Below are 25,806 nucleotides of genomic sequence, written 5' to 3' on the forward strand. Positions count from 1 at the left end.
GGTGCAATGCTTTATTTTCTACTGTATTAAACGAAAGCCAGGAAAATACCATGTTATTTAAAGGCAAATCTTTACTTCTTAAAGAAAAAATACAAACTGTGGTATTTTAAAGATAGATCATTATATTTTACATAATATAAACAAAATCACTAATGCATCTATAGGCTTGGTTTCCTTAAACTACAATGAACCACAGAATGGGTGAAAATGCATTTACTTTTTGGTGGCAAATAAACATATTGGAAAAAACCTGTAACACATAGCATGCCTTTTTTTCTTTACTGTCTACACACAGGGACTGACATATCCAAGATTTAATAGCCACCACCTCCTCTCCCCTGTCCAAAGTAACCAGCTCCATAGGCCCCCCTATCACCTCCTCACTGGAATCTCCCAGATCCTCTGTAGCCTCCACTAGGCCCTCTGTAGTCTCCTCCAGAGTTGCCTCTAAAGCCACCTCGGGAAACTCCTCTATAGCCTCCACCAACACCTGCGCCATATCCTACCCGAAAGGAGTTGGGGATGCCACCATAGTATCCTCTACCATAGCCTCCACCACCATATCCTCCACTGGTATAGCCACCGCCATAGCCTCCACCACTGTAACTAGAACCTCCTCTTCTATATCCACTTCCATTGTCGTATCGGGCCATCTTGGGAGGACGTGGACCATCTCCATACCGTGTACTGCCAATCATAAGGTTGACACCAGCAGCTGAGATTCTAGAGATTTGACGGATCATGTTCAGCATACATTCATTTACAGGGTCCAACTGGCTGATGATAGCAGGTTGTTTGGATATTTCAACAAACGGAGCCTCCATGGCTGCCCGGAGACCAGTGATACAGGCAGCAGCTTCATGAGATATTTGCAGTTTAATCCAGTCATCTACAAGTACAATCTGCCCATCAGATTGGACTTTCTTGGTGGCGAACAGAAGCAACTGCAGAGGTGTGACTAAAGTCATGCCTTTAGCAGAGATGGCTCGAGTTCGAATCTTTTCACCAAGTACAAAGAAGGGAGATGGGTACTTCATGTCTTGGCCACTAAAAGGACAATTAAGAGATGGTTTGTGGATAAGTGCATTACGTCCTTCAGTGGTGAGAATCTTTCTCTTTTCCTTATGATAGCATACATTGGGGTACACACCAAAGGCCAGGAGGGAGATAACAACATCCAAATTATTATCTGGTCCAGTGTTAGTAAACACTTGTATCAACACACAATCTTCTGGAAACCCAGAATTAATCAAAATCTCTTTGAGTTGAACTTTGGCTTCCCAAGTCATTCTTAGTGTGGCCATATTAAGTCTTGTGTGCTCTCAAAAACGTATGTCTGCTTCTTCTCCACCCATTCTAGCATCATCCCAGGCTTGGAATACTGATAAAAGGGCTACGTGATCAGAAAATATGTTTCCAGCAAAATTTCGATGGATATAGCCCAGCCACTTTCCTTCATTGATGAAAGGCTCTGGAAAGCAGGTAGCAGCAGCAATGGTACAGATAGCATCTCCCATGTAGAAAATACACCCCATTATCATCATTTTCCCAAAATGAGGCTCAATGGGGAGTTTAGCCAGGATTCGTCACAAAGGAGTCAACTCATCATTGGATCTAATGCATCAAGCTGTCTAAGAGTGTGTTCTGCTTCATTCACAACATCAAGAGGGAGAGGTTCAATTGCTTTGGCCAGAAATTGGCCAATTCCTCCCACATGCAGAAGTTTTATGCTAAGAGCAATTTCATGCAATGGTGTTCGAAACATCTCTGGTGTCATGTGGGTATCAATTCTCTCAAAGCAAGCTTGGCTGCACAGGTGAAAGTAGAATCCAGGCCGTACTTGGCCAGCTCGCCATTTCCGCTGCTCAAGGTTTGTTTTTGATGCCCATACAGTAGCATAATTGGTCATATTGTTGTGAGCAGTGAAGAGTTTCACTTTCTGCTTGCAGGAGTCAATGACATAAACAACATCATTTATGGTAATGCTTGTTTCAGCAATATTTGTGGACAAAATAACCTTGGTTACTCCAACTGGTACTGGATCAAACACTTTGCGCTGTTCCTCTCAAGGAATCTGAGAATGTAGAAGTAGAATTTGATACCGATGTGGATTCATTTCCAAATGCTTCTGCATAGTATAGATCAAATTCCAGCCAGGCAAAAAAACCAACACAGCTCCAGGAACATTAAGGGTTTCTATGTATTTAAGTAGAGCTTTGATGAGTCCAAAAGGAGTTTCCTTTTCATTCAATTGAGACATGCTCAACCTTGTTTCTGAACCATATTCATCACCACAGATCAAGTTGCAATTTGCATCATCATCCTCACCACCATCATCATCCTTATCCTTCTTCTTCTTGTCTTTTGGTGGAGGAACAAAGTGGGTCATATGAATGCAGTCTTCCAGAAAATATTCTTGAACTGGGTAAGTCCTTCTATAAACTTCAATGATGGGGCAATTGAAGAAATATTCACAGAACATGCTGGTATCAATAGTAGTGGACATAAGAACAATGCGAACTTCAGGATAAGCCTGAACCACATCACGCAGTACTACCAGAAGGAAGTCAGTATGAATGTCTCTTTCATGTATTTCATCTACAATTACATGACTGATTCCTCGAATGCCTGCTTCTAATTTTCTTAGGAGCACACCTACAGTACAAAGCATTATACTGGCATGAAGACGAGGAAGTATAGATTCAAATCGAACTCTGTAGCCACAGCTTTTTCCAGGCTCTTCTCCTCTTCCAAATGCAACTCGCTCTGCCACAGAAACTGCACTGATTCTTCTGGGCTGAGTTACTACAATGTTACACTCTGCTGATCGGTCATTCTGGATAAACTCATCTAGAATGAATTGGGGAACCTGTGTGGTTTACCCACACCCAGTAGCACCTCTAATAATGACAACTGAATTTTGACTGATTGCTTCCAGAATCTGACTTTCAAATTTCTTCACAGGCAGTAACTCTCTCTCCTGCAAGATTGCTGGCAAATCATGATCCTGTTCCAACTGGTACATCAATTCATTCTTGAGGTCCATGCTTTCAGAAGCACCTTGCTCAAACACTGCCTTATGAGGAAAGAGGTATAACTCCCTCAGTGGAATGCACACACCAGAAATGAGTTTCTCAGAATGCTTACATCCAGTTTTTGTCTGACGATATCTCCTTTTCTGCCATATGCCTGAATATGCTCCCAAATGTCCCTTTGCGAATCTGTCCATAATGCAGTTTCAAAACTGCGTAATATACAGAAAATTTTCTCTATGTGAGATGAACAGACATATCTATCACACAGCAGTTTCACAGAAAGCTTCTTTCGGGTATTTTTCTGAGTATATTTCCTTTTACACCATAGCCATCCATATACTCTCAAATGTCCCCTGCAGCATTTTCTCCAAACGGGATTATGCAATACTCAATGAGAAGAAAACTATAACTCTATGAATAGAATTCACAGGTCACAAAGCCGCTCCTAAGATATTTTCTCTTCAGTATCTGCCTGAAGATATTTTCGTTACCACTGTAAGCCTCAAAACGCTCCCGCGTATCCCTTCGCTGACTCACGGAAAAGAGTGTTAGAACACTGCTGAATCAAAACAGAAGCTTAACTGTGCGAGTGGAATTCAGGTGACCTGGAGCAGTATCAGAGAGTGTTTCCTTCTCTTTTTTATTGGAGGGTGTTTCTTTTTCACATATTCTGGAGAGCATTCCCAAATGTCCTTGCTCAGGTTCCACAGAAACAGAGACATCAAACTGCTCAAGCCAAACAATGATTTAACCCTACGAGATGATTATGCACATCACAAAGCAGTTGCTCTGAAAACTTCTCTGCACTTTTCTTCGGAAGATGTTTCCTTTCTCACCACATGCCCAGGGGAAGCACTTAATATCCCTTCACAAATTCCTCAAAGACAGAGCTTCCAAACTGGGCAATGTACTGTAAGATTTAACTCTCTGAAACGAATGCACACATCAGAGAGGAGTTTCTTAGAACTCTTCTTTCCTGGTTTTAATTCAGGATATTTCACATTTCGCCAAAGTCTTCAATTCACTGTAAAATATCCCTTTTTCAGTTTTACAGGAACAGTGTTCAAAAAGTGTCTCATGAGAAAAGAGGGATAATTCCCTTAGTGGAATGCACACATTACAAAGCAGTTTCTCAGAAAGCTTCTCTTCAGTTTTTATGTGAAGATATCTCCTATTTCGCCACAGGCCTGAATGTTCTCCCTAATGTCCCTTCGCTTTTCCATCCATTACATGGTTTCAAAACTGCGTAATAGAAAAAAGTTTATTCTATGATAGGTGAATAGACATATATACCACAACGCAGTTTCAGAAAGCTTCTTACCAGTTATTGTCTAATGACATTTCATTTTTCACAATAGCAGTCCCAGTATTGCTGAATATCCCCTTGTAGCTCTTTCTCCAAACAGGATTCCTCAATCTTCTAGGAGACAAAAAGGATAACCCTGTGAGTGGAATGCACATGTCACAAAAGAGCTCCTTGGAAATCTTCTCTCTGATATGTATCTGGAGATATTTCCTTTTTCACTGAAAGCCTCAGAGCGCAATAGCATATCACTTCACAGACTAAACAAAAACAGTGTTAGAATACTGCCCAATGAAAACCGAAGCTTAAGTGTGTGAGTGGACTTCACGTGACAAAGAGCAGTTTCACAGAAAGTTTTCTTCTGTTTTTATCGCAGGGTATTTCTTTTCAGCATATTGTTAAGAGCGTTCCCAAATGTCCTTTATCAGGTTACACAGAAATAGTGAGTTCAAGCTGCTCAATCCAAAGAATGATTTAATTCTTTGAAATGCATACACACATTGCAAAGCAGTTACTCCGAAAGATTCTGTCCAGTTTTCATCGGAATGCATTTCATTTCTCACCACAAGACTCCGGGCGCCATTTAATATCCCTTCACAGATTCTTCAAAGACAGAGTCTCCAAACGCGGCAACGTAGTACAAACTTTAAATCTCTGAAATGAATGCACATGTCAGAGCGCAGTTTCCTGGAATCCTTCTTTCTGGGTTTTATTTCAGGATATTTCACTTTTTGCCACAGTCTTCAATGGGTTGCAAAATGTCACTTTTTCAGTTTTACAGCAACAGTGTTCAAACACTGCCTTATGAGAAAAGAGGAATAAATCCCTGAGTGGAATGCACATATCTCAAAGCACTTTCTCAGACAGCTTCTCTCCAGTTTGTACCTGAATATAACTCCCATTTCACTGTACGCCTGAATGTTCTCGAGAACGTCCCTTCGCAAATCCGTCCATGGCACACTTTCAAAACTGCATATAGAAAGAAAGTTTTATCCATGTGAAATGAATAGACATATCTATCACAAAGCAGTTTCACAGAAAGCGTCTTTCCAGTTTTTGTCTGAGGATAGTTCCTTTTTCACCACAGCCTTTCATATACTCCCGAATGTCCCCTGGTCGCTTTTTCTCCAAATGGGATTTGCCATTCATCCATGAGAAGAGAAGTATATCTCTGTGAGTAGAATGCACATGTCACAAGGCCGCTCCTTGGAAATCTTCCTCCAGTATCTATCTAAAGATATTTCTGTTTTCACCAGAAGCCTCAAATCGCTCCGTAGTATGCCTCAGCTGATTCAAGTGAAACATTGTTAGAATACTGCTCCATGAAAACAGAAGCTTAACTGTACGAGTTGAATTCAAGCGACTTAGAGAACTTTCACAGACAGTCCTTCTGGCGTTTATCAGATGGTTTTTTTTTTGTGTGTGTGAGGTGTCACGCTCTGCTGCCCAGGCTGCAGTTCAGTGGCCACATCTCAGCTCACTGTAAGCTCCGTCTCCTGAGTTTATGCCATTCTTCTGCCTCAGCCTCCCGAGTAGTTTGGACTACAGGTGCCCGCCACCTCGCTTGGGTGGTTTTTTGTATTTTTTAGTAGAGACGTGGTTTCACCACATTAGCCAGGATGGCTTCAATCTCCTGATCTTGTGATCCGCCCGTTTTGGCCTCCCAAAGTGCTGGGATTATAGGCTTGAGCCACTGCACCTGGCCCGGATGGTATTTCTTTTACAGCATATTATTCAGAGCGTTCCCAAATGTCCTTTTTCATATATCACAGAAACATCAATTTCAAACTGCTCAATCCAAAGAACGATTTCACCCTATGTGATGAATACACACATCATAAAGCAGTTGCTCCGAAAGTTTCTCTCCAGTTTTCATCGGAAGATGTTTCGTTTCTCAGCACAAACCTTGGGGTGTCACTTAATATTCCTTCACAATTTCCTCAAAGACACATTTTCCAAAACAGACAACTTAGCGAAGCTTTAACACTCTGAAGTGAATGTCCACGTCAGAGCAGTTTCTTGGAAGGCTTTTTTCTGCGTTTTATTTTCGGATATTTCAATTTTTGCCAGAGTCTTCAATAAGCTGCAAGCTATTTCTTTTTCACCTTCACAGGAACAGTGTTTAAACAATGCCTATGAGAAAAGAGGTATAACTCCATGAGTGGAATGCAGACATCACAAAGCAGTTTCTCAGAAAGTTTCTCTCCAATTGTTATCTGAAGATATCTCCTATTTCCCCACCAGCCTGTATGTGCTCCCAAATGTCCCTTCGCACTTCCGTCCACGATGCAGTTACAAAACTGCGTAATAGAAAGGCAGTTTCATCTATGTGAGATGAATAGACATGTCTGTCACTAAGCAGTTTCACAGAAAGTTTCTTTCCAGTTTTTGTCTGAGGATATTTCCTTTTCCACCATAGCAGTAAATATACTCCCGAATGTCCCTGGTAGCTATTTCTTTCAATGAGGTTCCATAAACCACTATGAGATGAAAAATTTAACTCTGTGTGGGAAATGCATACGTCACAATGCATTTCTTCATACATCTCCTCTCGAGTATCTGTCTAAAGAAATTTCCGTTTTCAACGTTACCCTCAAAGGGCTCCCGATTATACCTTAGCTGACTCACATAAAACAGTGTTAGGAAACTACTCAATGAAAATGGAAGCTTAACTGTGTCAGTGGATTGAGGTGACCTGGAGCAGTTTCACAGGATTCTTTCTGGTTTCTATAGGACCATATTTCTTTTTCAGCGTATTCTTAAGAGCGTTCCCAAATGTTCTTTCTCAGGTTCCACAGAAACAGTGATTTTAAACTGCTCCACCGAAAGAATGATGTAACTCTACGAGATGAATACACACATCACAAAGCAGTTGCTCTGAAAGCTTCTCTCCAGTTTTCATGGGAAGTCATTTCCTTACTCACCACAAGCCCAGGGGCAAATGTTAATAACACCTCAAGGATTCCTCAAAGACAGAGTTTCCAAACTGGGCAATGTAGTGTAAGCTTTAACTCTCTGAAATGTATGCACACGTTAGAGAGCATTTTCTTGCAATGCTTCTTTCTGGGTTTTATTTCAGGATATTTCACTTTCGCCATAGCTTTCAACACATTGCAAAATATCGCTTTTTCACTTTCAGAAGAACGTTTTTCAAACAATGCCTTATGGTGAAAGAGGTATAACTCCCTCAGTGGAATGCACACACCACAAAACAGTTTCTCTGAAAGCTTTTCTCAGTTTTTGTCTGACGATATCTCCTTTCACACCATATGCCTGAAAGCATTCCCAAATGTCCCTTCACGAAACTGTCCATGACGCAGTTTCAAACTGCATAATATAAATAAAATTTTCTCTATGTGAGATGAATAGACATATCTATCACATAGCAGTTTCACAGAAATCTTCTTTGCAGTATTTTTCTGAGTGTATTTCCTCTTTCACCATAGCCATCCATGTACTCTCGAATGTCCCCTGGTAGCATTTTCTCCAAATGGAATTCCACAATGCTCTATGAGAAGAAAACTATGACTGGGATAAACACATCACCAAGCAGCTCATCACATATCTTCTCTGCACTATCTGTCTGAAGATACTTTCATTTTCACCATACGCCTCAAATCACTCTGGAATATCCCTTAGCTGTCTCACCTAAAAGAGTGTCAGAATACTGCTCAATGAAAACAGAAGCAAAGTAGATTGCAAAAATTTTCTCCCATTCTGTAAGTAGCCGGTTCACTCTGATGGTACTTTCATTTGCTCCTTAGTTTAATTAGATCCCATTTGTCAATTTGGGCTTTTGCTGCCATTGCTTTTGCTGTTTTAGACATGAAGTCCTTGCCCATGCCTATGTCCTCAATTGTACTACCTAGGTTTCCTTCTAGGGTTTTTATAGTATTAGGTATAACATTTAAGTATCTAATCCATCTTGAATTAATTTTCGTGTAAGGAGTAAGGAAACTATCCAGTTTCAGCTTTGTACTTACGGCTAGCCAATTTTCACAGCACCATTTATTAAATAGGGAATCCTTTCCCCATTTCTTGTTTCTCTCAGGTTTGTCAAAGATCAGATGGCTGTAGATGTGTGGTGTTATTTCTGAGGACTCTACTCATCTGACAAAGAGCTGATATCCAGAATCTACAAAGAACTTAAACAAATTTACAAGAAAAAATCAAACAGCCCCATCAAAAAGTGGGCAAAGGATATGAACAGACATTTCTCAAAAGAAGATATTCAGACAGCCAACAGACACATGAAAAAATGCTCATCATCACTGGCCATCAGAGAAATGCAAATCAAAACCACAATGTGATACCATCTCACACCAGTTAGAATGGCAATCATTAAAAAGTCAGGAAACAACAAGTGCTGGAGAGGATGGGGTGAAATAGGAACACTTTTGCACTGTTGGTGGGATTGTAAACTAGTTCAACCATTATAGAAAATGGTGATTCTGGATCACCATTTTGGTGATTCCTCAAGGATCTAGAACTAGATGTACCATATGACCCAGCCATCCCATTACTGGGAATATACCCAAAGGGTTATAAATCATACTGCTATAAAGACACATGCACACATATGTTTATTGTGGCACTATTCACAATAGCAAAGACTTGGAATCTACCGAAATATCCATCAGTGACAGACTGGATTAAGAAAACGTGGCACATGTACACTATGGAATATTACGCAACCATAAAAAAGGATGAGTTTGCGTCCTTTGTAGGGACATGGATGTAGCTGGAAACCATCATTCTTAGCAAACTATCACAAGAACAGAAAACCAAACATCGCATGTTCTCACTCATAGGTGGGAACTGAACAATGACATCACTTTGACTCGGGAAGGGGAATATCACACATTGGGGCCTATCATGGGGAGGGGGAGAGGGGAGGAATTGCAATGGGAGCTATATCTGATGTAAATGACGAATTGATGGGTGCTGTCGAGTTGATGGGTGCAGCACACCAACATGGCACAAGTATACATATGTAACAAACTTGCATGTTATGCACATGTACCCATAACTTAAAGTATAATAAAAAAGATAATAAAAAAATAAAAAATAACTAATAAAAATTTAAAAAGAATATTTTATCCATGTGAAATGAATAGACATATCTATCACAGGGCAGTTTCACAGAAAGCTTTTTTCCAGTATTTGTCTGAGGATAGTTCCTTTTACACCATAGCCTTTCATATAACCCCAAATGTCCCCTGGTCACTTTTTCTCCAAAAAGGATTTCGCATTCCTCTATAAGAAGAAAAGTATATCTCTGTGAGTAGAATGCACAGGACACAAGGCTGCTACTCAGAAATCTTCCACCAGTACCTATCTAAAGATATTTCCGTTTCCACCGGAAGCCTCAAATCGCTCCCGAGTATGCCTTATCTAATTAAACTAAAACATTGTTAGAATACTACTCAATGAACACAGAAGCTTAACTGTGCAAGTGGAATTGAAGCAACCTAGGGAAGTTTCACAGACAGTTTCCTTCTGGCATTTATCGGATGTTATTTCTTTTTCACCATATCATTAAGAGCACTCTCAAAAGTCCTTTCTCAGGTATCACAGAAAAAGCAGTTCAAAACTGCTCAATCCAAAGAATGATTTAACTCTGTGAAGTGAATACACCCATCACTATGCAGTTGCTCTGAAAGTTTCTCTCCAGTTTTCATCGAAAGACATTTCCTTTCTGAACTCAAGCCTCTGGGTGTCACTTAATATCCATTCACAATTTCCTCAAAGACAGATTTTCCAAGCAGGGTGACTTAGAGCAAGCTTTATCACTCCGAAGTGAAAAACAGATATTTTGCTGCGTATTGAAGACTATGGTGAAAATTGAAATATCCGGAAATAACACCCAGAAAAAAGCGTTCCGAGCAATGGCTCTCTGACGTGCACCTTCATTTTAGAATGTTAAAGCTGACACTAAGTCGCCCACTTTGGAAACTCTGTCTTTGAGGAAATTGTGAAAGGATATTAACAGACACCCCGAGGTTTGTGGTGAAAGAGGAAACGTCTTCTGATGAAAACTGGAGAGGAACTATCGGAGCAACTACTTTGTTATGTATATATTCATCTCATAGAGTTAAATCGTTCTCTGGATTGAGCAGGTTTAAATTGCTATTTCTGTGATACCTGAGACAGGACAGTTGGGAACACTCTTAATAATATGCTGGAAGAGAAATACCATCCGATAAACAGCAGAAGGAAACTGTCTGTGAAACTTCTCTAGGTCGTCTGTTTTTCACTCGCACATTTAAGCTTCCATTTTCATTGAGCAGTATTCTAACAATGTTTTAGGTTAATCAGCTAAGGGATACTCGGGAGCGATTTGAGGCTTCCGATGAAAATGAAAATATCTTTTTTTTATTTTTTATTATTTTTATTTTTATTATTATACTTTATTATACTTTAAGTTCTAGGGTACATGTGCATAACTTGCAGGTTTGTTACATATGTATACTTGTGCCATGTTGGTGTGCTGCACCCACCAACTCGTCAGCACCCATCAATTCATCATTTATATCTTCTCTCCGGTATGTATCTGAAGATGTCTCCTTTTTCACCAAAAGCCTCAGAGCACTCCAGCATATCACTTCACAGACTAAAAAAATCAGTTTTAGAATACTGCTCAATGAAATCCGAGGCTTAACTGTGCGAGTGGACTTCAGGTGACAAAGAGCAGTTTCACAGAAAGTTTTCTTCTGTTTTTTATCAGAGGGTATTTCTTTTTCAGCATATTCTTAAGAACGTTCCCAAATGTCCTTTCTCAGGTTCCACAGAAACAGTGAGTTCAAACTGCTCAATCCAAAGAATGATTTAATTCTATTATATGCATACACACATTACAAAGCAGTTACTCCAAAAGATTCTGTCCAGTTTTCATTGGAAGGCATTTCTTTCTCACGACAAGCCTCTGGGCACCACTTAATATCCTTTCACAGATTCTTCAAAGACACAGTTTCCAAACGGGACAATATAGTGTAACCTTTAACTTTCTGAAATGAAAGCACACGTGAGAGCGCAGTTTCTTGGAATCTTTCTTTCTGAGTTTTATTTCAGGATATTTGACTTTTCACCATAGTCTTCAATGCACTGCAAAATGTCACTTTTTCAGTTTTACAGGAACAGTGTTGAAACACTGCCTTATGAGAAAAGAGGTATAAATACCTGACTGTAATACATACACCTCAAAGAACTTTCTCAGACAGCTTCTCTCTTGTTTTTATCTGAAGATAACTCCCTTTTCACCGTACACCTGAATGTCTTGCTGAACGTCCCTTCGGGAATCCGTCCATGGCAGACTTTCAAAACTGCGTGACAGAAAGAAAGTTTTATCCATGTGAAATGAATAGACATATCTATCACAAAGCAGTTTCACAACAAGCTTCTTTCCAGTTTTTTTCTGAGGATAGATCCTTTATCACCATAGCCTTTCATATACTCTGAAATGTCCCCTGGTCGCTTTTTCTCCAAAAGTGATTTCCCATTCCTGTTTGAGGAGAAAAATATATCTCTGTGAGTAGAATGCACACGTCACATGGCCGCACCTCGGAAATATTCCTCCAGTATCTATCTAAAGATATTTCCGTATTGACCAGAAGCCTCAAATCGCTCCCGAATATTCCTTAACTGATTAAACTAAGACATTGTTAGAATACTGCTCAATGACAACAGAAGCTTAACTATATGAGTGGAATTCAAGTGACCTACAGAAATTTCAGACAGTTTCATTCTGGTGTTTATCGGATGGTATTTCTTTTTTTGGGGGGGTACGAAATCTCGCTCTGTTGCTCAGGCTGCAGTGCAGTGGCCGGATCTCAGCTCACCATAAGCTCCGCCTCCCGAGTTTACACCATTCTCATGCCTCAGCCTCCCGAGTAGCTGGGACAGCAGATGCCAGCCACCTCTCTCGGGTAGTTTTTTATATTTCTTAGTAGAGACGGGGTTTCACCGTATTAGACAGGAATGTGTCAATCTCCTGACCTTGTGATCCGCCCATTTCAGCCTCCCAAAGTGCTGAGATTACAGGCTTGAGCCACCACGCCCTGCTCGGATGGTATTTCTTTTACAGCATATTATTAAGAGCATTGCCAAATGTCCTTTCTCAGGTATCACAGAAACAGCGATTTAAAACTGCTTAATCCAAAGAAAAATTTCACCCTATGAGATGAATAGACACATCACAAAGCAGTTGCTCCAAATGTTTCTCTCCAGCTTTCATCGGAAGACGTTTTGTTTATCATCACAATACTCCGGGTGTCACTTAATATCCCTTCACAATTTCCTCAAAGACAGAGTTTCCAAACGGGACAACTTAGCACAAACTTTAACACTCTGAAGTGAATGTCCACGTCAGAGAGCAGTTACTTTTAATGTTATTTTCTGGGTTTCATATCCAGATATTTCAATTTTTGCCAGTCTTCAATATGCTGCAAAATATCTCTTTTTCACTTTGAGAAGAACAGTGTTCAAACACTGCCTTGTCAGAAAAGAGGTATAACTCCATGAGTGGAATGCAGACATCACAAAGCAGTTCTCAGAAAGTTTCTCTCCAATTGTTATATGAAGATATCTCCTATTTCCCCACCAGACCGTATGTGCTCCCGGAAGTCCCTTCACGAATCCGTCCATGATGCAGTTTCAAACCTGCGTAATAGAAAGACAGTTTAATCTATGTGAGATGAATAGACATATCAGTCACAAAGCAGTTTCACAGAAAGTTTCTTTCTAGTTATTGTCTGAGGATATTTCCTTTTCCACCATAGCAGTAAATATACTCCTGAATGTCCCCGGTAGCTATTTCTTCCAACGGGATTCCATAAATTCCTATAAGAAGAGAATTTTAACTCTGTGTGGGAAATGCATACGTCACAAAGCATTTCTTCACCTCAATCTCCTCTTGAGTATCTATATGAAGATATGTCCTTTTTCACCGTTAGCCTCAAAGCACTCCCGACTTTCCATTAGCTGACTCACGTAAAATAGTGTTAGGATACTGCTCAATGAAAAAGGAAGCTTAACTCTCTGCGTGGACTGGATATTACCTCGAGCGGTTTCACAGAATGTTTCTTTCTGATTTTTGAAGGAGGCTATTTCTTTTTCAGCATATTCTTAGGAGCGTTCCCAAATATTCATTCTCAGTTTCCACAGAAACATTGATTTCAAAATGCTCAATCCAAAAAATGATGTAACGATACGAGGTGAATACACACATCACAAAGCAACTGCTCCGAAATCTTCTCTCCAGTTTTCATCGGAATTCGTTTCCTTACTCACCACAATCCCAGGTGCGCCTCTTAATAACACCTCAAAGATTCCTCAAAAACAGAGCTTCCAAACTGGTCATTGTGGTGTAAATATTAACTCTCTGAAATGAATGCACAAGTTAGAGAACATTTTATTGGAATGCGTCTTTCTGGGTGTGATTTCAGAATATTTCACTTTTCGTGATAGTTTTCAACACGTTGCAGAATATCACTTTTTCACTTTCAGAAGAACCTTGTTCAAACACTGCCTTATGATGAAAGAGGTATACCTCCCTCAGTGGCATGCACACACCACAAAGCAGTTTCTCAGAAAACTTCTCTTCAGGTTTTTTCTGGTGATATCTCCTTTTATGCTGTATGCCTGAATGTGCTCCCAAAAGTCCATTCACGAATTTGTCCAAGTCGCAGTTTCAAAACTGCGTAATATACAGAAAATTATCTCTATATGAGGTGAATAGACATATCTATCACAAAGCAGTTTCACAGACAGCTTCTTACCAGTTTTTTCCTGAGTATCTTTCCTCTTTCACTATAGCCGTCCATATACTCTCGAATGTCCCCTGTAGTGTTTTCTCCTAATGGGGTTCCACAATACTATATGAGAAGAAAACTATAACTCTATGGGTGGAATTCACATGTCACAAAACATCTCCTCAGATATCTTCTCTCCAGTATCTGTCTGAAGTTGTTTTCGTTTTCACCGTAAGCCTCAAATTGCTCCTGAGTATCCCTTAGCTGACTCACCTAAAAGAGTGTCCGTATACTGCTCAATGAAAACAGAAGCTTAACTGTGATAGCAGAATTCATGTGACTTAGAGCTATATCACAGAATGTTTCCTTCTCATTTTTATTGGAGGGTTTTTCTTTTTCACATCTTCTTCAGTGTGTTCCCAAATGTCCTTGCTCAGGTTTCACAGAAACAGAGATATCAAAATGATCAATCCAAAGAAAGATTTAACTCTAAGAAATGATTGCACACATCACAAAGCAGTTGCTCCTAAAGCTTCTCTGCAGTTTTCTTCGGAAGACGTTTCCTTTCTCACTACAAGCGCAGGGGAACCACTTAATATCCCTTCTCAAATTCCTCAAGGACAGAGCTTCCAAACTGGCAACGTAGTGTAAGCTTTACCTCTCTGAAATGAATGCACATGTCAGAGATGAGTTTCTTAGAACGCTCCTTTCTTGGTTTTAATTCAGGATACTTCATATTTCGCCAAAGTCTTCAATTAGCTACAAAATATCCCTTTTGCAGTTTTCCAGCAACAGTGTTCAAAAACTGCCCCATGAGAAGAGAGGTATAATTCCCTGGGTGGAATGAACACATCACAAAGCAGATTCTCAGAGGTCTTCTCTCCAGTTTTTATGTGAAGATATCTCCTATTTCCCCACAGGCCAGAATGTGCTCCCTAATGTCCCTTCACTTTTCCGTCCATTATGCAGTTTCAGCAGTGCGCAATAGAAAAAAGTTTTATCTATGGGAGTTGAGTAGATATGTCTACCACAACGCAGTTTCACAGAAAGCTTCTTTTTAGTTTTTGTCTGATGATATTTCATTTTCCACCATAGCAGTCTGTATGTTCTCGAATGTCCCCTTGTAGCTTTTCTCCAAAGGGGATTCCCCAATCTTCTAGGAGAAAAGAAGTATAACACTGTGAGTGGAATGTAAATGTCACAAAGCAGCTCCTCGGAAATCTTCTCGCCGCTATGTATCTGAAGATGTCTCCTTTTTCACCGAAAGCCTCAGAGAGTTCCTGCATATCACTTCACAGAGTAAACAAAAACGGTGTTAGAATACTGCCCAATGAAAACCAAAGCTTAACTGTGCGAGTGGAGTTCACGTGACAAAGAGCACTTTCACAGAAATATTTCAACTGTTTTTTATCGCAGGGTTTTTCTTTTCGGCATATTGTTAAGAGCATTCCCAGATGTCCTTTCTCAGGTTCCACAGAAATAGTGAGTTCAAACTGCTCAATCCAAAGTATGATTTAATTCTTTGAAATGCATACACCCATTACAAAGCAGTTACTCCGAAAGATTCTGTCCAGTTTTCATCAGAAGGCGTTTCCTTTCTCACCAGAAGCCTCCAGACGCCACTTAATATCCCTTCACAGATTCTTCAAAGACAGAGTTTCCAAACGGGGCAACGAGTGTAAACTTTAACTCTCTGAAATGAGTGCACACGTCAGAGTGCAGTTTCCTGGAATCCTTCTTTCTGGGTATTATTTCAGGATATTTTATTTTTCACCATAGTTTTCAATGCGCTGCAAAATGTCACTTTTTCAGTTTTACATCAAAAGTGTTCAAAGACTGACTTATGAGGAAAGAGGAATAACTCCCTGAGTGGAATGCACACATCTCAAAGCATGTTCTGAGACTGCTTCTCTCCAGTTTGTAACTGAAGATAACTCCCTTTTCACCATACGCCTGAAAGTCCTGCAGAACATCCGTTCACAAATCCATCCATGGCAAAATTTCAAAACTGCATAATAGAACGAAAGTTTTATCCATGTGAAATGAATAGACATATCTATCACAAAGCAGTTTCACAGAAAGCCTCCTTCCAGTTTTTTTCTGAGGATAGTTCGTTTTTCACCACAGCCTTTCATATACTCTCGAATGTCCCCTGTTTGCTTTTTCTCCAAACAGAGTTCCCATTTATCTATGAGAAGAAAAGTGTATCTCTGTGGGTAGAATCCACATGTCACAAGGCCGCTCCTCGGAAATCTTCCTCTAGTATCTATCTAAAGATATTTCCGTTTTCACCAGAAGCCTCAAATCGCTCCCGCGTATGCTCTAGCTGACTAAACTAAAACATTGTTAGAATACTCTCCATGAAAACAGTAGATTAAGTGTCCAAGTGGAATTCAAGCGACCTAGAGAACTTTCACAGTCAGTTTTCTTCTGGCGTTTATCGGATGGAATCTCTTTCTTTCTTTTTTTTTTTTTTTTTTGAGACGGAGTCTTGCTCTGTTGCCCAGGCTGCAGTTGAGTGGCTGGATCTTAGCTCAGTGTAAGCTCCACCTCCCGGTTTATGCCAATCTCCTGCCTCAGCCACCCAAGTAGCTTGGACTCCAGGCTCCCGCCACCTCACTTGGGTTGTTTTATGTATTTTTTAGTAGACACAGGGTTTCACCGTATTAGCCAGGATGGTTTTGATCTCCTGACCTTGTGATCCGCCCTCTTCAGCCTCCCAAAGTGCTGGGAGTATAGGCTTGAACCACCACGCCAAGCCCGGAGTGTATTACTTTTACAGCATATTATTAAGAGCGTTCCCAAATGTCCTTTCCAGGTATCACAGAAACAGCAATTTAAAATTCCTCAATCCAAAGAACGATTTCCCTCTATGAGATGAATACACAGATTACAAAGCAGTTGCTCCGAAAGTTTCTCTCCAGTTTACATCAGAAGATGTTTCATTTCTCAGCACAAGCTTCTGGGTGTCACTTAATATCCCTTCACAATTTCCTTAAAGACAGAGTTTCCAAACGAGGCAACTTAGCGTAAGCTTTAATACTCTGAACTGAATGTACACGTAAGAGAGCAGTTACTTCGAATGCTTTTTTCTGGGTTTTATTTTCGGATATTTCAATTTTCGCCAGAGTCTTCAATATGCTGCGAAGTCTGTCTTTTTCACTTTTACAGGAACAGTGTTCAAACACTGCCTGTGAGAAAAGAGATATAACTCCCTGAGTGGAATGCAGACATCACAAAGCAGTTTCTCAGAAAGTTTCTCTCCAATTGTTATCTGATGATATCTCTATTTTCCCACCAGCCTGTAGGTGCTCCTGAATGTCCCTTCGTGCATCCGTCCATGATGTAGTTTCAAAATTGCGTAATAGAAAGGCAGTTTCATGTATGTGAGATGAATAGACATATCTCCCAGAAAGCAGTTTCAGAGAAAGTTTCTTTCCAGTTTTTGTCTGAGGATATTTCCTTTTCCACCATAGCAGAAAATATACTCCTGAATGTCTGCAGTAGTTATTTCTTTCAATGAGATTCCATAAACCCCTATGAGATGAAAAGTTTAACTCTGTGTGGGAAATGCATGCATCACAAAGCATTTCTTCATACATCTCCTCTTGAGTATCTATCTGAAGAAATTTCCGTTTTCAGAGTTAGCCTCAAAGCACTCCCGATTATCCCTTAGCTGACTCAGGTAGAACAGTGTTAGGATACTGCTCAATGAAAACGGAAGCTTAACTGTGCCACTGGACTTGATATGACCTGGAGTGGTTTCCCAGATTGTTTCCTTCTGGTTTCCATCGGAGGATATTTCTTTTTCAGCATACTCTTAAGAGCATTCCCAAACTTTCTTTCTCAGGTTCCATTGAAACAGTGATTTCAAACTGCTCACCCCAAAGAATGATGTAACTCTATGAGATGAATATACACATCACAAATCAGTTGCTCCGAAAGCTTCTCTCCAGTTTTCATCAGATGTCATCTTCTAACTCACCACAAGCCCAGGGGCGCCTCATAATAACACCTCAAAGATTCCTCAAAGACAGAGTTTCCAAACTTGGTAATGCAGTGTAAACTTTAACTCTCTGAAAGAAATGCACACGTTAGAGAGCATTTTATTGGAACGCTTCTTTCCGGTTTTTATTTCAGGATATTTCACTTTTCGCAATAGTTTTCTGTGAACTGCAAAATATCACATGTTCACTTTCAGAAGAAGCTTGTTCAAACACTGCCTTATTATGAAAGCAGTATAACTCCCTCAATGGAATGCACACACCACAAAGCGGTTTCTCAGAAAGTTTCTCTTCAGTTTTTGTCTGACAATATCTCCTTTTACACCGTATGCCTGAATGTGCTCCCAAATGTCCCTTCCCGAATCTCTTCATGACACACTTTCAAAACTGCATAATATATAGAACATTTTCTCTATATGAGAAGAATAGACATATCTATCACATAGAAGTTTCACCGAAAACTTCTTTCCAGTTTTTTTCTGAGTATATTTCATTTTTCACCAAAGCCATCCATATACTCTCGAATGTCCCCTTTAGCGTTTTCTCCAAACGGGATTCCGCAATACTCTATGAGAAGAAAACTATAACTCTATGAGTGGAATTCACACGTCACAAAGCAGCTCCTCAATATCTTCTCTCCAGTATCGGTCTGAAGATATTTTCGTTTTCACATTAAGCCTCAAAGCGCTCCCAAGTATCCTTTAGGTTTTTCACCTAAAAGAGTGTCAGAATACTGCTTAACGAAAACAGAAGCTTCACTGTGATAGCGGAATTCACGTGACTTAGATCAGTATCACAGAATATTTGCTTCTCTTTTTTATTGGAGGGTTTTGCTTTTTCTCATATTCCTGAGAGCATTCCCAAATGTCCTTGCTCAGGTTCACAGAAGCAGAGATAACAAAATGCTCAATCCAAAGAATGATTTAACTCTATGAGATGATTACTCATATCACAAAGCAGTTGCTCTGAAAATTTCTCTGCAGTTCTCATTGGAAGACGTTTCCTTTCACACCTCAAGCCCAGGGAACCACTTAATATCCCCTAGCAAATTCCTCCAAGACAGAGCTTAGAAACTGGGCAATGTATTGTAAGCTTTATCTCTCTGAAATGAATGCACACGTCAGAGAGGAGTTTCTTAGAACGCTCCTTTCCTGATTTTATTTGAGGATATTTCACATTTCGCCAAAGTCTTCAATTCGCTGCAAAGTCTTCAAAGCTTCAAAAAGCTGCAAAATATAGCTTTTTCAGTTTTACAGAAGCATTGTTCAAAAAGTGCCTAATGAGAAAAGAGGTATAAATCCCTGAGTCAAATGCACACATCACAAAGAAGTTTCTCAGAAAGCTTCTCTGCAGTTTTTATGTGAAGTTATCTCCTAATTCCCCACAGGCCTGAATGTCTCCCTAATGTCCCTTCACATTTCCATCCATTACGCAGTTTGGAAAACTGCGTAATAGAAAAAAGTTTTATCTATGGGAGGTGAAAAGACATATCTACCACAACGCAGTTTCACAGAAAGCGTCTTTCCAGTTTTTGTCTGAGGATAGTTCCTTGTTCACCATAGCCTTTCTTATACTCACGAATGTCCCCTGATGGCTTTTTCTCCAAACTGCATTTCCTATTCCTCTATGAGAAGAAAAGTATATCTCTGTGAGGAGAATGCACACGTCACAAGGCCGCTCCTTGGAAATCTTCCTGGAATGTCTATCTTAAGATATTTCCATTTTGACCGGAATCCTCAAATCACTCCCGAGTATCCCTTAGCTGATTCACCTAAAACATTCTTTTTTTTTTCTTTTTTCTTTTTTTTATTATACTTCAAGTTCTAGGGTACATGTGCATAATGTGCAGGTTTGTTACATATGTATACCTGTGCCATGTTGGTGTGTTGCACCCATCAACTCGTCAGCACCCATCAATTCATCATTTATATCAGGTATAACTCCCCAGTGCAATCCCTCCCCCCTCCCCCCTCCCCATTATAGGCCCCAGTGTGTGATGTTCCCCTTCCCGAGTCCAAGTGAGCTCATTGTTCAGTTCCCACCTATGAGTGAGAACATGTGGTGTTTGGTTTTCTCTTCTTGTGATACTTTGCTAAGAATGATGGTTTCCAGCTGAATCCATGTCCCTACAAAGGACGCAAACTCATCCTATTTTATGGCTGCATAGTATTCCATGGTGTATATGTGCCACATTTTCTTAAACCAGTCTGTCAGTGATGATAAAACATTCTTTGAATAGTGCTCAATGAAAACAGAAGCTTAACTGTTTGAGTGGAATGCAAGCGACCTAGAGAAGTTTCACAGACAGTTTCCTTCTGGAGTTTATCGGATGGTATTTCCTTTTCAGGATATTATTAAAAGTGTTCCCAAATGTCCTTTCTCAAGTATCACAGAAACAGTGATTTAAAACTGCTCAATCCAAAGAACGATTTAACTCTATGAGATGAATACACACATCAAAAAGCAGTTGCTCTGAAAGTTTCAATCCAGTTTTCATTGGAAGACGTTTCCTTTCTCACCACAAGCCTTGGAGTGTCACTTAATATACCTTCACAATTTCCTCAAAGACAGAGTATCCAAACTGGGTGACTTAGTGTGAGCTTTAACACTCTGAAATGAATGTACACATCAGACAGCAGTTTCTAGGAATGCTTTTTTCTGAGTTTTATTTCCGGATATTTCACTTTTTGCCATAGTCCACAATACACTGTAAAGTACCTCTTTCTCACTCTTACAGGAAGAGTGTTCAAACAGTGCCTTGTGAGAAAAGAGGTATAACTCCCTGAGTGGAATGCAGACATCACAAAACAGTTTCTCAGAAAATTTCTCTCCAATTTTTATCTGAAGATATCTCCTATTTCCCCACCAGCCTGTATGTGATCCCGATTGTCCCTTCGTAAATCCATCCATGATGCAGTTTCAAAACTCCGTAATAGAAAGGCAGTTTCATCTATGTGAGATGAATAGACATATCTCTCACAAAGCAGTTTCACAGAAAGTTTATTTCCTGTTTTTCTCTGAGGATATTCCTTTTCCACCATAGCAGTAAATATACACCTGTATGTCCCCAGTAGCTATTTCTCCCAACAGAATTCCATAAAACCCTATGAGAATAAAAGTTTAACTCTGTGTGGGAAATTCATACGTCACAAACCATTTCTTCATCAATCTCCTCTCGAGTATCGATCTGACGATATTTTCCTTTTCACCATTAGCCTCAAAGTGCTCTTGAATACCCCTTAGCTGACTCTCGTAAAAGAGTGTTAGGATATTGCTCAATGAAAACGGAAGCTTACATGTGTGAGTGGCCTGGATATGTCCTGGAGCAGTTTCACAGAATGTTTCCTTTTGTTTTTTATCAGAGGATATTTATTTTTCAGCATATTCTTAAGAGCGTTCCCAAATGTTCTTTCTCAGGTTCCACAGAAACATTGATTTCAAACTGCTCAATCCAAAGAATGATGTAACTCTACGAGATGAATACACACATCACAAAGCAGCTGCTCTGACAGCTTCTCGGCAGTTTTCATCGGAAGTCGTTTCCTTACTCACCACAAGCTCAGGGGTGCCTCTTAATAACACCTCAAAGATTCCTCAAAGACAAATTTTCAAAAGTAGGCAATGTAGTGTAAACTGTAACTCTCTGAAATGAATGCACACATTGGAGAGAATTTTCTTGGAATGCTTCTTTCTGGGTTTTATTTCAGTATTCTTCACTTTTTGCGATAGTTTTCAGTGCGCTGCAAAGTATCACTTTTTCACTTTCAGAAGAACCTTGTTCAAACACTGCCTTATGACGAAAGCAGTATAACTCCCTCAGTGGAATGCACACACCACAAAGTGGTTTCTCAGAATGCTTCTCTCCAGTTTTTGTCTGACGATATCTTCTTTTACACCGTATGCCTTAATATGCTACCAAATGTTCCTTCGCGAATCTCTTCATGTCGCAGTTTCAAAACTGCATAATATACAGAAAATATTCTCTATGTGAGATGAATAGACATATCTATCACATTGCAGTTTCACAGAAAGCTTCTTTCCAGGTTTTTTCTGAGTATATTTCCTTTTTCCCCATAGCCATCCATATACTCTCGAATGTCCTTGTAGCATTTTCTCCAAACGAGATTCTTCAATACTCTATGAGAAGAAAACTATAACTCTATGAGTGGAATTCACACGTCACAATGCAGCTCCTCAGATATCTTCTCTCTAGTGTCTGTCTGAAGATATTTTCGTTTCCACTGTAAGCCTCAACTCAAAGTGCTCCCGAGTATCCCTTAGCTGACTCACCTATAGAGTGTTGGCATACTACTCAATGAAAACAGAGGCTTAACTGTGCGATTGGAATTCACGTGATACAGCAGTATCACAGAGTGTTTCCTTTTCTTTTTAATTGGAGGGTGTTTCTTTTTCACATATTCTTGAGATCATTCACAAATGTCCTTGCTCTGGTTCCACAGAAGGAGAGATATTAAAATGCTGAATCCAAAGAGTGATTTAATTCTAGGAGGTGATTCCACACATCACAAAGCAGTTGCTCTGAAAACTTCTCGGCAGTTTTCATCGGAAGATGTTTCTTTTCTCACCTCAAGCCTGGGTGAACCACTTAATATCCCGTCTCAAATTCCTCAAAGACAGAGCTTCCAAAGTGGGCAACGTAGTGTAAGCTTTCTCTCTCTGAAATGAATGCACATGTCAGAGCGGAGTTTCTTAAAATGCTCCTTTCCTGATTTTCTTTCAGGATATTTCACAATTTGCCAGACTTCAATTCGCTGCAAAATATCCCTTTTTCAGTTTTACAGAAACGTTGTTCAAAAAGTGCCTAATGAGAAAAGAGGTATAAGTCCCTTAGTGGAAAGCACACATCTCAAAGAGGTTTCTCAGAAAGCTTCTCTGCAGTTTTTTATGTGAAGTTATCTCCTAATTCCCCACAGGCCTGAATGTCTCCCTAATGCCCTTTGCATTTCCGTCCATTATGCAGTTTGAAAGCTGCGTAATAGAAAATGTTTTATCTATGGGAGGTGAAAAAACATATCTACCACAACGCAGTTTCAAAGAAAGCGTCTATCCAGTTTTTGTCTGAGGATAGTTCCTTTTTCACCATGGCCTTTCATATACTCATGAATGTCCCCTGATCACTTTTTCTCCAAACGGCATTTCCCATTTCTCTATGAGAAGAAAAGTATATCTCTGTGAGGAGAATGCACACATCACAAGGCCACTCCTCGGAAATCTTCCTCGAGTGTTTATCTAAAGATATTTCCTTTTTCACCAGAATCCTCAAATCGCTCCCGAGTATCCCTTAGCTGATTAAACTAAAATATTCTTTGAATACTGCGCAATGAAAACAGAAGCTTAACTGTCCGAGTGGAATTCAACCGACCTAGAGAAGTTTCACAGACAGTTTCTTTCTGCCGTTTATCGGATGGTATTTCTTTTTCAGGATATTATTAAATGCATTCCCAAATGTTCTTTCTCAGGTATCACAGAAAGAGCAATTTAAAACTGTTCAATCCAAAGAACAATTTAACTCTATTAGGTGAATACACACATCACAAAGCAGTTGCTCTGAAAGTTTCTCTCCAGTTTTCATCAGAAGACCTTTCCTTTCTCAACACAAGCCTCCGAGTGTCACTTAATATCCCTCACAATTTCCTCAAAGACAGAGGTTCTAAGCTGGGCCACTTAGCATAAGATTTAACACGCTGAAATGAATGTACACGTCAGAGATCAGTTTCTTGGAACACTTTTTTCTGGGTTTTATTTCCGGATATTTCAATTTTCACTATAGCCTTCAATATGCTGCAAAATATCTCTTTTTCACTTTGACAGGAACAGTGTTCAAACACTGCCTTGTGAGAAAACAGGCATAACTCCCTGAGTGGAATGCAGACATCACAAAGCAGTTTCTCAGAAAGTTTCTCTCCAATTGTTATCTGAAGTTATCTCCTATTTCCCCACCAGCCTGTATGCGCTCCCGAATGTCCCTTCGTGAATCGGTCCATGATGCAGTTTCAAAACTGCGTAATACAAAGACAGTTTCATCTATGTGAAATGAACAGACATATCAGTCACAAAGCGGTTTCACAGAAAGTTTCTTTTTAGTTTTTGTCTGAGGATATTTCCTTTTCCACCATAGCAGTAAATATACTCCTGAATATCCCCGGGAGCTCTTTCTCCCAACGGGATTCCATAAACCCCTATGAGAAGATAAGTTAAACTCTGTGAGGGAAATGCATACATCACAAACATTTCTTCATGAATCTCCTCTCGAGTAGCTATCTGAATATATTTCCATTTTCACCACTAGCCTCAAAGTGCTCCTGATTATCCCTTAGCTGACTCACGTAAAACGGTGTTAGTATACTGCTCAATGAAAACTGGAGCTTAACTGTGTGAGTGGACATGATACAACCTGGAGCAGATTCACAGAATCTTTCCTTCTGATTATTACAGGAGGATATTCCTTTTGCAGCATATTCCTAGGAGTGTTCACAAATGTTCTTTCTCAGTTTCCACAGAAACAATGTTTTCAAAACTGCTCAATCTAAAAAATGATGTGACGCTACAAGATGAATACACACATCACAAAACAGCTGCTCAGAAAGGTTCTCCCCAGTTTTCATCAGAAATCGTTTCCTTACTCAGCACAAGCCCAGGGTCGCTTCTTAATAACCCCTCAAAGATTACTCAAAAACAGAGCTTCCAAACTGGGAAATGTAGTGTAAGCTTTAAATCTGTGAAATGAATGCACATATTAGAGAGCATTTTCTTGGAACGCTTCTTTCTGGGTGTCATTTCAGGATATTTCACTTTTCGTGATATTTTCCAACGTGTTGCAAAGTATCACTTTTTCATTTTCAGAAGAACCTTGTTCAAACACTGCCTTATGATGAAAGAGGTATAACTCCCTCAGTGAAATGCACACACCACAACGCAGTTTCTCAGAAAGCTTCTCTCCAGTTTTTATCTGATGACATCTCCTTTTACACCGTACACCTGAATGTGCTACCAAATAGCCCCTCGTGAATCTGTCCATGACGCAGTTACAAAACTGTGTAATATACAGAAAAATTTCTCTATGTGAGATGAATAGACATATCTATCACAGAGCAGTTTCACAGAAAGCTTCTTTCGGGTATTTTTCTGAGTATATTTACTTTTACACCATAGCCATCCATATACTCTCGAATGTTCCCTGCAACATTTTCTCCAAACGGGATTCTGCAATACTCAATGATAATAAAACTATAATTCGATGAGTAGAATTCACATGTCACAAAGCAGCTCCTAAGATATCTTCTCTACAGTGTCTGAAGATATTTTCGTTTTCACTGGAAGCCAAAAAGTGCTCCCGAGTATCCCTTAGCTGACTCACTGAAAAGAGTGTAAGAATACTGCTCAATGAAAACAGAAGCTTAACTGTGATAGTTGTATTCACGTGACCTAGAGCAGTATCACAGAGTGTTTCCCTTTCGTTCTTATTGGAAACTGTTTCTTTCTCACATATTCTTGAGAGCGTTCCCAAATGTTTCTGCTCAGGTTCCACAGAAACAGAGATATCACACTGCTCAATCCAAAGAATGATTTAACTCTATGAGATGATTACACACATCATAAAGCAGTTGCTCTAAAAACTTCTCTGCAGTTTTCTTTGGAAGACGTTTCCTTTCTCAACACAAGCCCAGGGGAACCACTTAATATTCCTTCACAGA

At 39.8% G+C, this 25,806-nt stretch overlaps 1 pseudogene; it reads right to left on the minus strand.

The window, feature by feature from the left end:
* Positions 1-380: 380 nt before the first annotated feature.
* The window catches only part of LOC111529638, a 64,560-nt pseudogene continuing 39,134 nt past the window's right edge, over positions 381-25,806 (minus strand).

Source organism: Piliocolobus tephrosceles, unplaced genomic scaffold (assembly GCF_002776525.5).
Source record: "Piliocolobus tephrosceles isolate RC106 unplaced genomic scaffold, ASM277652v3 unscaffolded_1160, whole genome shotgun sequence".
In the NCBI taxonomy this organism is placed as follows: Eukaryota; Metazoa; Chordata; class Mammalia; order Primates; family Cercopithecidae; genus Piliocolobus; species Piliocolobus tephrosceles.